Here is an 11,610-nt window from a genome sequence, read left to right as displayed (position 1 = left end):
TGTCTTGTCTTGAGGGGGCACACTTTTTTCACAGCTAACAGAGCTGGGATCTCCACACTGGTGTACTGGTTGCAAAATGCATGTTGAAAGATTGTTGTCCAGCAGGCACTGGGATGCATGACCTGAGGCAGGAGACAAACAAGTAAATATCCAATGGCAAAATATGTAATAAATAAGAACAGGCATATAATATTAAATATTTGGTATACCCTTTCTTTTATACATGAGGTCACCATAACATCAGAAGTAGAAGTAGAAGAAGATCATTGACATTACACATCAATAATAATAAACCAAAAATGAATAAATAATCATGGGATTCAATTAAATTAATGTAAATGAATCCAACAATGATCCTGGCCATAATACTTCACACTTAAACGTGTTGTAATTCACAGACAGAAAAGGAGCCAAGATGCAGAACTTGAAATGACAAAGAAGGGTTTATTAAGGACAAAACAGAACTCAGGACAAAAGAGCAGGCAGGCAGGCTTCAAACAAAAGGTGGACTCGGTTGTGAGTCAAAAACTTCAGGAAAAGATCTTCCAAGGCATGGCAGGCGAGCAAAGGTGAGGAACTGGGATCTAGGTGAGGAGGAGAGACAAAGTTAGCCAGTTCAGGGAGAGAGTTTCAAAAAGGCTTGGAGTCATGCACAGGAATACCATGCAGGCAAATGGACGATCTGACGAAGACTGAGTGAAGAGCCCGGGTATAAATACAGCAGTAGGCAGGTGAGGTAATCAGCCAGATTGAAGACAGGAGTGCTTGAGTGAGTGGAGGGAAACTCGGGTAGGAAGGAACAACCGGATGGCCACGCCCTGGAGAACAAACACAGACAGGGGGAGACAAACAGGAAACACAAGGAAGGGAAACACACTGACACAAGAGGGAAGAGAGGCATACTCCCGAATCCTAACAAAATGTTTAGCTATGAGTTTATACCACATGTGCTCAGTGCATGTATGAACAAATATTTACAAACACATCTCTGAACTAAAATGTCTACTGATTCACCATGGTTACAGTCCAATTGTAGCACTAGAGCTCTTTGCTGAATGCTATTGTTAGCTTTGCTGCATAACTTCAATTGGCAGGCTGCTGACCTTTTAACCTTGTGTGCTGTGCTTATATATGCTTATATGGCTGGTTTTGACGTGACTGAAGCAAAACAAACAGGAACAAAGGAAAAGTGAACGGGATGATGATGATAATTGTATATGTATACAGTTGAATATGCACCTGCTGCCATATGGCAGTCAGCTTTGACAGATGAGGACAACAACAATCTTGACTGGCTGGTTTACTTCAGTCGCTCTGATGTTGATGTTGAGATGTTGGCAGCATGTGGGATGGATGAACAAGCACCAGAGCAGAAGTGGAGAATGCCAGAGGAAAATGCGGATGAGTGCTCTCCAGTCATGCTTTCTGGCTTCAGCTGACATTGCAAGTTCTTGAAATTGAGACCAGGATCTGGGTCTGTTGTTAGAAGTGATTTGCTGATGAGATGTCAAGGACAAGACCCTCTATTCTAGATTTGCTGTCAATGTGTAAATAAGCAGGATCTTCCTCAGTCATCACTGCCACATCCACAAAAACACGAATCAGAAGCAACTGAAAAGCTGAGTAGCAGTCGTAGTCTGAAAGACAAATGGGAAGAATTGCAATGAAATTTAAAGAACAACATTAATATTGACTGACTTGAGGAACAAGGGCAGATTAATCATTAGTCAGGTATGGTGATGTCAGAATTGTGAACAGAGGCATTTGACAGTGTGGGAAAGTGGAAGTGACAGACAGAAATGGATCAGGAGTATATATATATATATTTAGTATATATAGAGGAACGAGGCAGAATGTGAGGGAAGAGATCTTCCTTGCTGAAGCTTCATAAAAATGAAACTGTACTTGCAGACATATATAAAACATATACAGTGAATGTTTGTTTTTGTGACCAGCAAGTGACGTTAATGCTCCATTAACTAAGCTTTTAAATGTGTTCTATGTGTTTTATATCATTTCACCAAAAGTGCATTACAGTGTTACAGCCTAAAAGTGTGACTGGTCTTGTAGGTTTAGAGCTTATGTGCTTATATTCTCTACAAGCTGACAAAATCACACGAACCTACTGTATTTCATCTTTGTACTCTAAGAAAAAGGATGATACGTCTCTGACATGTTTTCCTTCCTCTATGAATATACTATGTAATTCTATGGCAAATGAGTTGTGCTCAGATATCATCAGTCATCCTCTGAATGTTTGGTTTATAAAAATTACCCATGAATGTTCCCTGAGCTGAACTTGTATTAGACAGAACTGCTGTCATGGAAGCAAGTGGTTCCTTGGCAGGCCATTTGAGAGCCTATTCCACCAATGCTGACACATACATACATGATTGCTTTTTCAATTTCTGTGAGTTGACTTCCAAATATATATTCTGAATACACACATACACACACAAACAATAAGAGCGGTGGCAGGGCGCCACTCAGCCTTGCATCCCGTTGTGTCACTGCACGCCTCTAAATTATTCAGTGTCACTCAAATATTGATATGGAAATCACAGCTGACTGAACTGACAGAGACCAGAGAGAAAGGCAGCAAAGATCCACTGTCCTCATTCCACTGTCCTTTTATTTTTGTCTCTCTGCTCCATTTGACTGATACCTTTTGATGCCAGCAGCTGCTCATTCTTATTTTATGTCCATTTCACACAGGATACAGTGAATGCTAAAGATGATTGCTGACCATTGAAGCCATTTTAACAGAAGAATGAAAACATCTCCTGTGATTTGAACACTTGATTATGAAGCATGGCCCTGGCAAATAGTCTTAGTGTTAGCAGAGCCATATTCTACTGCAACACGTGTCTCGAACCATATTGATCCGGCATTGTGCGACTCCGAGTCAGCTGTTCCCTTTCCCCACTTTATGACTTAATAAATACAGACACACTCCAGTCATCAACCAATCAGAACATATTCTTTTGAAGATACACCAGTAGAATAAATACTACAGTGAGTAGGATTTGCCTGTTTTCCATTGCCAATAGCGACTATAGAGGCAGGACTGCATTCTCATTCCTATCTGTGCAAACCATGCTTGGTGAGTAGGAGTACAAAGGTTAGAAATGGGAGTGATCCCTTTGTAAGGGCTGGCTGGGAGGAAAAACCTCACATCCTGCTTCTCACTATCTAGGGTTAATGTTCTTCACACAGAGCTTGAGTCAGTCCTAACGCAGCGAAACAATCACTGTGCAGAGTGGGCATGATTGTCAAATTGTCGTTTTCAGAGAGTTCACAGAAAGACATGAGAAAGGTTTTGTACATGCTAATCCTGTTCACTCTGGGCCGTAGGTCCTGCCCCCAAAATAATAAGTGCTCTGGAGCTAGCATTTTCTGATGGCTCTAAGGGACTATGTTTTTAGCTCTGAATGTCTTGAAGATCATTTCCACCATAGGAACCTTTCAAGGAGCCATGGGATTGTAGAATGTTTAGTTCCTTAGTTTAGTTCCTATGGCTTCTTAGCACCTGGACTTATTTGTCCAGTCTGGCCAAAAAGGCGAATACTTTGAAAAAAACACAGTTGCACAAATATGAGCGATAGCACACATTTTGAACCATTGGCAGTAAGTAAAAAACAGCACATGGACTCTGTATTGTCATCTTGTTGAAAAAAAAAAAGTGCATCAAATAAGCCATCCACTGATCTATTCTAGGTTGCTCAGTTCCTGGGGCTCTTTGGAGGCAGAAAAATGCCATATGCGTATACTTACTTGCAAGAAGGCATTCAACATTTCAAGTGTGACTGAGCATTCCCTCCCGCTCATCTAAAGGTGGACATTATGATCTCTGAGTGGGAACCTGCCATTCACTTTCTGCCCACTGCTTGGCTTTCATCCCAGTTTGATCATCTCTGCAAGTGCAGGACTCAGGCTCTCATGAGAAACAGAGCAGCGGGTGGTTTTCTGAATAAAACTTGGTCGATAACACCCACATGGATCATTTGTATACCCATACTGTCACATCTGTGATTATACTGTGAGTTGTCTCTCACCTTACATCAGTGCCAAGTGTATTTGCAGTCAGTGCATGCAGGTATTGTGATGGTACACTGTGTGGCTTTTAGTTACATAAAACTCTTTCAAATATCCAGGTTTCTTTGTGCTGCTTTCAGCTATATACTATGCAAACAAACAGGCACACAGAGGACTGTGCGATCCAGACAGGCTTCGATTGGATAACAGCTTACATAATCAGGCTGCCTGGGAAGAGCACAGCAGAGGGCATGAGGCAAAGACAGCCTGTGTCATCCCAATGAGCTGGTTAGGGAACTAGTATTTCAGGGAGATTCAGCAGGCTACCTGGCTCCTGATATGGTGACAGCTCGTGTTACATCTTGTGTACCAAACACTGTTGTTGCAGGCTATTGTCTCTCTCAAGAACCTGCATCCAATTTCCAGAAATTCACCTTATCAGAGACACTACCCATCAAACATGTGGATTAGATGCTGATATGGCTTGCACCACTGTTGACAACTGGGGTAAATATGCTGTCAACATAAAAGCTGAGAGCTGTACATATTGAAGCTGCTATTGGCTTTGGCTTTGAAATCATGACTTCTGCTGTGAGCTTGGGTTTTAAAGCTGCAGCCACTTCAAACCAACATGTCCCAACATGCAAACTTCCATTTCACACTGAAATTTAAAAAATCAACAAACTGTACTGATTTATCAGTGTGCTTCTATAACACCGTTGGAGTTGATATGGACAGATCAAAGCTGATGCAGCAGCACTGTGGGTTTTATCCCATGCATCCAGAACCTGGTGCCTACATCAAGCACAATGCAACTCAGCTACTTTAGTAGGAGATTTGGGTGTGCTATGCTAGTGGTGACTACTGTAGTGTAGTGGTGTAGTGTCTAGCCTCCAGCAGAGATGATGAGCAGTCTCCGGAGGTTTAGTAATCTCACCTGTCTCTAACTCTAAATTGTTCTAGTTCCTCTTTAAGAGTAGATTAATGCCTCTGACTTGGGGGATATTGTTGACATAATCTGTAGCCCTATTTGGAAGGGATTAATATAAGGAGGTGATGGTTTGTAATAAACAAGGAAATTCTGCAAGGAATCTACATGACCTTCATAACCACTGGGCTTATCAACTTGTTTACTTATAGTTTAGTTTTAAATATATACTTGTACTTTATTATTTACACAGACACCTAGGACTGCACAGTAAGAGAGGACTGGTGTCTGCAGGGTGACATTGTCAAAAGCCTTGAAAACCTGTTTTTTCAATCAGCTTCTTACAATGTGTGAGAGGTTTCTACACACATATGCTATTTTCTGCCAACAGTTTGAACAGTTGTATTATTGTGTTATTTCACATGAAAGATTCCTGTATTTGGCTTTTATCTGGACTTATGCTGGTTTAAAGTGAACAGGTTTGAAAATGGTACTACTCCATGCAGCAATCAGGATTTAGCAACAGTTGATTCAAAACAGTTGTCTGATTGTTACCAGGCCAATGAAACCACATTAAACGCAGTCCTGATGAAACAGATTAGCTGAGTTTTTAACTCTTGATAAGGAGCTATAGATGCCCCGAACACACACACACGCATACAACCAACCCCCCAAACTTTGATTGTTGCTTATTTAGTTAGTGGTATTAAACCTTATAGAGAATTATTTAACACCTAAAAACAAGCTCAGACTTTAAAGTTTTGCTCCTTAAGATCAGTTCTGTTTAATTTGCCCACACCCATAGTTACTATGGTAACAGCAAGTGCAGTTTACAGCAAACACTAATTCAGAAGCTACTTGTCAGAAAAACAACAGAAGAGCAGCTGGTGTATGTGTTTACAGTGCAGCCAAATAAACCCACATTATTTGAAGAAAAAAATGGCTGCTCTTGTGTTTTATAGATGCATTTATGACAAATACTCTGTGTTTCCTCTGATTTCACAACAAAAGCCACTCCACATTTGCCAGTTGAGCGGTTTTAATGTGAAATAGCAGCAGCAGGAAATGTTCTGTTTGCATTGGCAGTAAAGTAATACATGACATGTGTGAGGAGAGTGAACAGTAAACAGTGAAGCTGACATAAAATATTAAAAGCAGCAACACTGGATTAGAGGCAGTCCCCTCTCTGTATGGCAATTTCAATCCAGTGCAGGACTGGTAGACTCTACCATTAACAATAACTTGTAAATACATGTAATATGTATACTGTATATATGTTATTACAGAATGCAAACACGTTAAATGGCTACTGTGGAGAAAATGCCGACCATAAACAGTATTAAAATAGGGTTTGATTTCATAACAAGCTTAAGAATCATAACTTTAAATACATGTAGCTCATAATAAAGGCAAACTATAAAGGACAGAATGACTTATTTGATGAGCTTGCAAAATCTGGCTCTTGTTATGTCTTTTTTTCTTACATTGTACAAGTTGACTGAGTGCTGGTGTTAACTGATGTTTGTTACATTTAGTTACCGAAATCCGCTGCTATTTCAAATGTCATACAAAAAACTAAGCTGATGCACTTAATGAAACATGGCTTTATGTGCAAAAACTCAGAGATACACTTTCAAAATCCAATACTCTCTCTGGATGGGGCGTAAAAGAGGACCAATAAATGTGTGCCAAAACCAGTGGGTAATCAGGGCTGTGATTTTGGGGTAGGGGGTGAGAAATCACACAAAAATGATAAATATTGAAAAGAAAAAAGAAAAAAGTGTTATGTAACAAAATACAATGCTGTCAGAGTGACTCCTGTTAAAGCAGTGTGGTAAAAGATGACAAAGAGATGACAGAGTAACAATAGATTCACAACTTGTTTTAAATGTCTCTTCACTCCACAAAATTCTTTGTGTCAGTGCAGTGAGCCTCTGAAACTGAGGCTGACAGCAATGCTCAGTAATCACATACAGTGTTTGAATGATTCCTTGTCAGTGAATGTGACATGTGTTTGAAGGATTTTATTATATTGGTAGAGCCCTTCTTTCTGGATATGGAAATCTATACTAAGGTGTCACTGATTTATGCAACCTTTCTTTTTATAATATAAATAGATAATAATAAATAAAAAGTATAATAAATCATGTATAATAATAATAATAATCCACATGAATATTTCTTTGAGTTTTGGAAAGGTTTTTAGGATCTTCATGTTTTTCAATTTATTTATCTGTCCAGCACTTTGATTCAGAGCAAGAAAGATATCCCGACAGCTCCTGACACTCACTGAACACTTCTTTTTTTAGAAACACATGCACACCTGCTTATTCATGCAATTATCCAATCAGCCAATCATGTGGCAAGAGTGAAAAGCAAAAAAAATCCTGCAGATACAAGTGAAGAGCTTCAGTTAATGTTCACATCAAACATGAGAATGGGGGAAAAATGTGATCTCGGTGACTTTGCCCATGGCATGATTTTTGATGCCAGATGGGCTGGTTTTGAGGATCTCTGAAAGTGCTGATCCCCTGGGATTTTCACTCACAACATTCTCTGGAGTTTCCTCAGATTGGTACCAAAACCAGCAAACATCCAGTGAGCAGTTAGTGAGGAAAGTCTAATAAAAATGACCAGACAGGTTTGAGTTGGCAGAAAGGCTACAGTAACTAAGATAACCAGTCACACTGATACTTGAGGTGGCCGGACTAGAACAGCAGAAGACCATATTGGTTTCCACTCCTGTCAGCCAAAGAACCAGAATCTGAGGCTGCAGTAGGACACAGACTCGCCAAAACTGGTCAATTAAAGACTTGAAAAATACAGCCTTGATCTGATAAATCTTGATTTCTGTTGAGGCAGCAAATGGTAGCGTCAGTATGGCCCCCTTAATACCAGTCAGTCATTGTTTAAATGTCACAGCCTATTTGAGCACTGTTGCTGACCATGTGTCTTCCTTTATGGCCACAACTTACCATCTTCTGGCTACTTCTAGCATTTAAATGTTTCATGTCGCAAAATAAAAGTAATCTCAGAAGGGGTTTCATGAATATGACAATGAGTTTGGGATGTGGTAGAACAGGAGATTTGTAGCATGAATGTGCAGATGACAAATTAGCAGAAATTATGTGATGCTATCAAGCCAACATATACCAGGACCATTATGTCATGAAGAACTCAAGCTATTTTGAAGGCAAAGGGAGGCCCTACACAGGATTATTATTACCCAGTATTATAGCTTAAGTGGTTCCCAGAACCAGGAAGTGTGATGGGCTCAGCTTCAGCTTGTTTGATGGTCTAAACTGCTATCTTAGTTTTACAACTGATGATCTCTAGACTTTTACTCTGGAACCACCAGCAGGTTGAGATTTACACTTACTCAGTGAAATATCTCAACCTCCTCTTGATGGATTGGCACAAGATTTTGCACAGACCTTCGTGGTTCCCAGAGTGTGTCTTCTACTGGCTTAACTGATCTGACTTTTCCTGTAGCACCATGAGGTTGACATTTTGGGTTTTTACAAACTATCTTAACAACTATTGCATGGATTGACCTCAAATTTGGTATTTCCAGGCTGCCCAATGGATAAATTGTAAAAACTTTGATCCCCTCAGTGTTTATCTGGTGCCGTCATCAGGTCATAATTTAAGACAAACCTCCAAGATAATGTAAAAATAGTAGCAACACATAAAAGCACTGAACACAGGAGTAATTAATGCTGCATAAGGTCAGTCTGCTTTTGGATGAAGATTTGGTCTGTGGTGATTTTTGTAGCAGTTTACTGCTGTCAAACTATAGGCCTTAGTCTATCTTTCAGTATTTTGTAACAAGTATTTTTTTAAACTCTTGTATATATACAGTATATATATATTTTAAGGAATATACGGTCATCAAGGAGAAGTGGAAGTAGTCATTTAGCTCTGGTTCAATACCATTTACTCAATAAAGGCTTTGCCTATTTCAGCAGAGAAAAGCCCTGCTGAGATGTCTGCGAAGGCCCAAACCCATGCTAATGACTGAAACAATCATCTGCAGTCAGATGGTGTTGTCTTTGTCCCCTCACTGACACTTCTCCCTCTGTCCTCCTCCACTCAGCCGCACCCATCATCTCAATTCCTCTTTGTGTTCCTTAACCACTTGGAGTTAGGACTGTGTGTACTGAAGAGACCCTCTGTCTGCTTGATAAAAGAGGGGGCAGAAGGATGCATCAATACAGTGTGACAAATTACAAGGAAATGCAGAAATATGAGGAACACTAACTATAACCAGCTACACTGTCACTGTACACTTGAGCCATGTCTAGTTATGTGACTGCCATAACACATAACACAGGTCCATGCTTCACTCCCATGAAGTGTGTCAGTCTGTCTCCTAAAATAAATAAAAAAGCTCTATCCAAAAATAGTTGGTTAGGTCAGGGATTGCGATTTTGGTTGAGTGATGATGCAGTCTCAGATGATCTCCCCTTAACTTTAACCAAGTGCTTTGAGCAGCCACAATGTGCTTTTGAGAGGATCACAGCTCTTATGAATAAGTTCAAAAGGGCCAAAAACAATACATATGGAGCAGGCAAGGCTCTAAACACAAGTGTTTGAGAAAAAGGAGGAAAGATGTCTGAGCCTATAATGGCCTTTTAAAATGCAATTACTCTTGAGTAATGCAGTTCACAACAGCAGTTTCAAAGAACCACATACCACAGGACGGATATCAGAGATATCATTTCAACATCAACACTGATGCCTTAAAAGATATACTGAAAGAAACCAGGAAATCAAAACAGTGGAAATATGTGTCAGACATCAAAAAGAGAAGTTCCACAGAATGACCAAAAGCTTGGATTAAATAGGAAGTAACTGTGCTGAGCCTCCCTTTCTCCATAGCTCCCAAACATAACCATAAAAGGTTTCATGCTTTAGTTGTCAAGACAGACAAGGAAAACTAGTGTAATATGTAAATAGTACACATTTAGCAGTTACCTTCAGTATGACAGTTTTGCTTTGGCAGTGAACACTTTGTAGATACATTCACTGTAGACATTAAAGACATGTCCCCTGGCTTTGGTGTTAATGCCAACTATGAACAACATGGTCCCAGTTCAAATACAGCTGTGGACCTTTTTCTCTCTCTCACTCTCATTTTCTGTCATGTCTTCACTGTCAATATGTAATAAGGAATGTCCACATTTTTTTTAAATACCTAGATGTTTCCTACTGAGGTTGATGATAAAGAGTATAATCCCTCTGTCTTCTTATTTCCAACAAAATCTATCTCCTAATGCTAATTAGCTGTACATTGGTGAGGTTTTTAGGAGATAGGGCCGGTGTGGCTCTAATAACAAGAGTACATAGCCATGCTAGCAGCTCTGTGAGGCTCTTTTTACAGAGAAAGTCTACTAGAAGTAAACAAATCATGCAGCATTGCCTCTGCCCGCCTCTGCCACTTCGTGCTTGTTGTGGTGGATGTGTCAACACTTGCAAGCTAATGAGTAGGCTGCTCATTAGAAAACATTGTGTAAATAAGCAATTTGCACTTTCTCCCACAATTTATGTCACATAGTACCAAATAGCATTTGCTTTTTGTTTTTGATTAATTTCATCCTCATTTGCAAAAAGCTGAAAATTTCCTCTCCCTTTTTTCACACCACGCTGGTCAGTTTCACGTCACTGGAAATCCCATGATGCCTTAGTGATTTACTAATGTCCCATAGAAAATGAATGGGTAGATTTTACCTCCCATTTGTACTGTTTTCAGTGGGTCTTTACCTTTAGGTGTTCTAAGCTAAAAGCTACTTCTTGCTTGCAAAATGTGTCATGCTGATGTTTAGCAGGTCATTCTTACAATGCTCACCATCTTAGTTTAACTTGTTAGCATGCTAACATTTGCTAATTAGCACTACAAATAAAGTAAAGCTGAGGCTGATGGGAATATTATCTTTGCTAGTAGTTGGTAACAGACATATTGGACAAATGTAAGTTTTGATCTGGTAATGGTGAAATGAAAAGTCGGGGGACACCCAGACTTGTTAGCATAGCAACATGCTATTGAGGTATTTCAGTCTGGGGGTGGAGCAACCACTTGAATGACAGATATTTCCATCCTTAAAAGAGAAATCAATTTCCATTACAAAACCATTCCTCTATTTACTTCTTAATAGGTGAGATAAGCATTTCTTTCAGTCACCCTTTTCCATGTGACATGAGCACAGCATGGTAAGATTGACACAGCCTCTCAAAGTAATCAAGAGTTAACATTGAATTAAGTGAATGTATCAAGTATAGTATTGCTCCTGTGCCCAACCGAGGTAAAGATTTATTAATAGATCGTTTTTTGATCTGACTTTTGACATCAGAATTTGACTCTCAGGCCAAAAACCAACACGTATGATGTCTTCTTTACTGCAGTGAAAAAAACATTGCTGCATATTGTCACCCAAAGCCCCAAATGAGGACACTGAAGCTTATTCTGCCTGAGGCTTACAAGACAGCAGGCAGATAATCACAGAGGTACAGTACACAATGTCCAAAAAGGGGCATAACACCACTACCACCACTACTTTCTTTCTCTGCTCATGCAAGCTGTGAGGATGGGCCAGTGAGTTCAAGTACCAGGGTTTTTGTGTCTGAATGGAGATTCAAATTGTACTTGT

The 11,610-nt window shown here is 39.8% G+C and overlaps 1 long non-coding RNA gene across 2 annotated transcripts in view; it reads right to left on the bottom strand.

Annotated features, from left to right (window-relative positions):
* Positions 1-424: 424 nt before the first annotated feature.
* Positions 425-11,610, bottom strand: part of LOC108900308 (uncharacterized) — a 29,666-nt gene continuing 18,480 nt past the window's right edge. The window contains exons 2-3 of one of the 2 annotated variants that reach the window (XR_001963700.2): positions 663-1,637; positions 425-584 (exon numbers count right to left, since the gene is read on the bottom strand). This is a non-coding gene — a long non-coding RNA (uncharacterized LOC108900308). Of the gene's footprint in view, positions 1,638-11,610 lie in introns of both variants that reach the window. The other variant, XR_007815353.1, reaches the window with a different exon arrangement.

The sequence above is a fragment of the Lates calcarifer genome, linkage group LG3 (assembly GCF_001640805.2).
Source record: "Lates calcarifer isolate ASB-BC8 linkage group LG3, TLL_Latcal_v3, whole genome shotgun sequence".
In the NCBI taxonomy this organism is placed as follows: domain Eukaryota; kingdom Metazoa; phylum Chordata; class Actinopteri; family Centropomidae; genus Lates; species Lates calcarifer.
Note: the sequence above shows the minus strand (reverse complement) of the source record. Positions and strands in the feature narration are given on the sequence as shown.